General features: G+C 36.2%; 1 long non-coding RNA gene across 1 annotated transcript; it reads right to left on the bottom strand.

Moving 5' to 3' along the window:
* Positions 1–1,999, bottom strand: LOC135211628 (uncharacterized). The gene is made up of 3 exons (XR_010313680.1): positions 1,851–1,999; positions 448–488; positions 1–99 (listed from the first exon to the last, which is right to left on the bottom strand). It is a non-coding gene; the product is annotated as an uncharacterized LOC135211628 (long non-coding RNA).
* Between the last annotated feature and the right edge of the window lie 2,575 nt (positions 2,000–4,574).

Here is a 4,574-nt window from a genome sequence, read left to right as displayed (position 1 = left end):
GCCTGGAAATTACCTTGTCTGTCAATTTCAGAGTTTTTGGGACCCAAAATCCAGGATTGGGTCACATTATTTTTTGGTTCTGGTCCCGTGAAGGCGTCCCTGAACAGAGAAGAAGAAGGTTACAAGAAAAAATGATAACTATGCTGATGTGACTACAAGACAAACAGACATAGGCCTACTCATTGCATTGACATATGTCTGTTTAGAATGTCTATATCGTTGATATAAGCTTGAATAGGAATATTAGATTCCTATTTGTCACTGACGCTTGAATGTCCAAAAAATACATATATATATGATTTTATGTTTGAAAATTACCAAGGAATATAAAAGGGTGATACGTAGTTGACTCAAAGATTTTCAGTCCTTTCCAAAAACATTCGTAACATCTAACGAAGGTTTAAGATACCAAATATCGAACGGAAAGATATGAAAAGACTGACTTACCTTTCGTTTGAAGAGGGGAGGGCGTTCGCCAAGCAGAAACTCTGAGGATAAAGTGTGGAAATAGGTTAGCATCCATCTTAGAAAGGTTTGTATCGCTTACCCGAGGAGTAAGCCTACTACTTTGTTGTTGATGTTGTTGGGGGGTTAGGAGAGGTCTATCAAAGAGCATAAAAAGGTCTGAAAAATGTGTTTTGTGTTGAGTTAAAGGTCCAGGAACGTTAGGATAGGGTATTTATAATTTGTTCATTAGAATGAAAATGTAAAAAATAAATAATGTGCATGTTAAACAGTACAGAAAAAGATTGCAAATAAAATATAGCATATTTATTTAAATTTTCGTTGGTGAAACAAGGCGCTATTTGACCATAGATTTTAGCACATTTTAATTTACGTTAAGTTAGGAATATAATGTTTACAACTTATGCGTGAAGGGAAAATCTTGCACGCATCCTGAGTAAGCTGGAGGTCATATCATGCCTTGTTATGTTATATAGTACATTAAAATGGATTAACAGAAGGCATTCTTTTAGTTCACAAGACATTGTATTGATGCTAAGTTATGTGATGTGAAGTATATGCATGGCAAGGTTTTAGCATGAACATTTATACAAAGGATTTGGCTGCTAGACCCATAACTCTTTGCGCATGAGGGATAGCTTCCTATTTTCCCATTCCAAAGATCAAAATGGCCCAGGGAAATGGAACATCATGAAGAAAATCATCTCAAAATATAAAAGACTTTTTTAGGAGTAAGGGATCTACCTTGTCGAGGTTGCTGGCCATCAGACAGGCAGAAAAATATCTCAAGAGGATTGACATGTCTGGTTCGGTTCAGTTAATTTGTTTAAGTTCCTTGCTTTTTTGTAACCACCATGACTCTTTGGGCTTAGAATGCTTTAGACCTATCTCCTAAGTCCATATTCATTTATTTGCAGACTTCTTCAGTTTTTGTTGATAAGTCATCTTTCGTTGTGAGTGGTGTTAATATTGATGATGTGATAACGATGATGGTGTCAGATTTACATAAGCTATAATCCTAGAATGCTTATCGATCAATTAATTCAATTGCTAGGCCTACTTTTTCCAAGAAAACTGTGCAAACCTATTTCATGTGTAAATGAAATGACAAATTCGTGGAAAATACTACGTAGTCCTATCTGCATTCATGGAAATCTAGCCCTTTCATCGGGTAGATGTAACCACTAAGCATTTTTTGATAGAGAGAGAGAGAGAGAGAGGGAGAAGGAAATCTGCCAAACTGACAAAAAGGACTACAACATTTTGAGGTAAGAAAAATTACAAATAATAATAAAATAAAATAAAACAGGAAATCTGGCCAAACTTACCCAAAGGACTACAACATCTTAAGAGAGAGAGAGAATAGGAAACCTGCCCAAACTCACCAAGAGGAGGAGACCTAAAGTCAGCTGAAAGGATTCCATCCTGCCTCAGTCGAAGGTAAAGTTTGGGATTCACTCTACGAAGTTCACGACTGAGTCAAAAGTGGAATACTATGACAGGAGAAGCAATAGGTCAGGATGAAAGAGCCACCTTCTCTGAGTTGGTAGCGTCTCTAACCCAGTTTATAAAGGCCATGGGCACACACACACACACACACACACGAGCCTCTGTGGATTTGCTGTGACGTCTTTCATGAGTCATTTTGTATTTTTTTTCTTTGTATTTTGGGTATTTTCCAAACACCTGTGGCTTGTGAAAACCATTAGCTCGGAATCATTTATGAAAAATGAACTGTGTACACTTGTTTCATGAAGATTTTTGGTAATATTCCCACTTTTTCACACACACACACATGTATATATATATATATATTATATATATATATATATATATATATATACACACACACACACATATGCATGTGTTATAGTTTCTGTACCATCATGATGATATATCACTACAATTTTAAGATGAAGTTTATGTATAGAACATTACTGCTCTCGTAAATATTGCTAATAATAATCTTACTATAATGGACATTATGTCAGTCAGTCTGCCTGTCTGTCTGTCAGTCATTCAGTCATGCCCAAACGGCTGGTCCAATGGGCATGAAACTTGGCAGGGTTATAGTGGGGACCCTAAGATGGTTAATAATGAGGTTTTATCCCATTTCCCCCGAAATCTGAAGGGGGGTGAGGGTGAGAAGGGATTCCCTGAAACGGAGCTGGTTTTGCCCACGAAACGGGGTAGGTTATGCCCGTGAGTTAGTTACTTTACGAATTTATCATACATAATTTCTGTATACATATGACTTATCATTTGGAAAAGAATACTATACGGTAAACATCAATGACATCAAAGAGGAGGGAGTTTGAGAAGGGGGTTGACAGAGAGAGAATGAGAGGGAGAGGAAGTGTAGACGGGGTGTTAGGGAGAAGAAAGAGGAAAAAAGCCAGAGAGAAAGAGAGAGAAGATCGGGTGTTTGGGAGAAGAGAGAGTTAGTATTAGTGAGAAGGAAGAGGAAAAGAAACAGTGATGATTGGAGAGAGAGAGAGAGAGAGAGAGAGTCCAATCTTGCATGGTCTGGGATGCAGCTTAGATATTTGTCGAGCTTATTCTTAATCACATTTACGCTCATTCCTGATATGTTCCTCAGATGAGCTGGCAATGCATTGAATAGACGCTGCATTATCGATGCTGGTGCATAGTGGATTAATGTCCTGTGTGCTTTCCTTAGTTTTCCTGGTATAGTTTTGGGCACTATTAATCTACGTCTGCTTGCTCTTCCTGATATTTTTAGTTCCATAATGTTTTCGGTAATTCCTTCTATCTGTTTCCATGCCTGTATTATCATGTAGCGTTCTCTTCTTCTTTCAAGGCTATATAATTTTAAAAATTGTAGACTTTCCCAGTAGTCAAGGTCCTTAACTTCTATTCTAGCTGTAAAGGACCTTTGTACACTCTCTATGTGTGCAATATTCTTTGGATAGTGTGGGTACCACATCATATTGCAATATTCAAGTGGACTACGTACATACATTTTATAAAGCATAATCATGTGTTCAGCTTTTGTTGTTTTGAAGTGCCGTAACAACATTCCCATTTTTGCTTTGCATTTTGTCAATAGTGTTGCTATTTGATCATTGCATAACATATTCCTATTCAACATCACACCAAGGTCTTTAACTGCTTCCTTATTTGTGATTGTCTCGTTATTAGGTTCTTTATAAGCATATAGCATTCTTTTATCTCCACGATTTATTGATTCAAATTTATCAGAGTTGCATACCGTCCTATTTACTCTGCCCATTTAAATATTTTATTTAGGTCTCTTTGTAGCGAGTTCCTAACTTCAGCACAAGTAATTTCTCAACTTATTCTTGTGTCATTGGCGAAACTACTCACTACCGATTATTTAACATTACTGTCTATGTCTGCAATCATAATAACAAAGAGCAATGCAGCTAACACTGTACCTTGTGGCACACTGGATATTACCTTAGCTTCATCTGACTTCTCATCGTTTGCAATCACTATCCGTTTTCTGTTTTGCAAAAATTCTTTTATTCATCTTCCTACTTTGTCCACAATATTATGTTTTCTCATTTTCTTCGGTAATATACGTATTATGGTCTACCTTCTCAAAAGCTTTTGCAAAGTCTAGATAAACCACATCTGTGTCTTTTACGTTTATCATATTTTTATATATGTTCTCACGGTGGACTAACAATTGGATTTGTGTACTTTTCCGGGTACAAAACCATGTGGTCCTATATTAAACAAATTATTTTTCATTAAATGTTTCATTATATTTTTCTTCATTACCCTTTGATACACTTTCATAATATATGATGTTAGATGCACAGGCCTATAATTACTTGCCTCTAGTTGTGATCCACTTTTGAATGTAGGGGTAATATATGCTAGTTTATGTTCATCATTATTGTTGCCTGTATCTTCACTAATGATATTGCAAGGGGCTTTGCGATAGGATGAACTACTTTCTTTAACAAAATGGCATGGATTCCATCTGGTCCGGCTGCTGATCCATTTTTAATTTCATTAATAGCCTGGACAATATTGGCTTCATTAATATCTGTGTCTGATAAATATTCACTATTTTCTACTATTATTTCTGCATCATTATCTTCATTATCAATTTTAGG

Source organism: Macrobrachium nipponense, chromosome 4 (genome assembly GCF_015104395.2).
Source record: "Macrobrachium nipponense isolate FS-2020 chromosome 4, ASM1510439v2, whole genome shotgun sequence".
Taxonomy (NCBI): Eukaryota; Metazoa; Arthropoda; class Malacostraca; order Decapoda; family Palaemonidae; genus Macrobrachium; species Macrobrachium nipponense.
The sequence above is the reverse complement of the archived record's forward strand: the minus strand, read 5'-3'. Positions and strand labels throughout refer to the sequence as shown.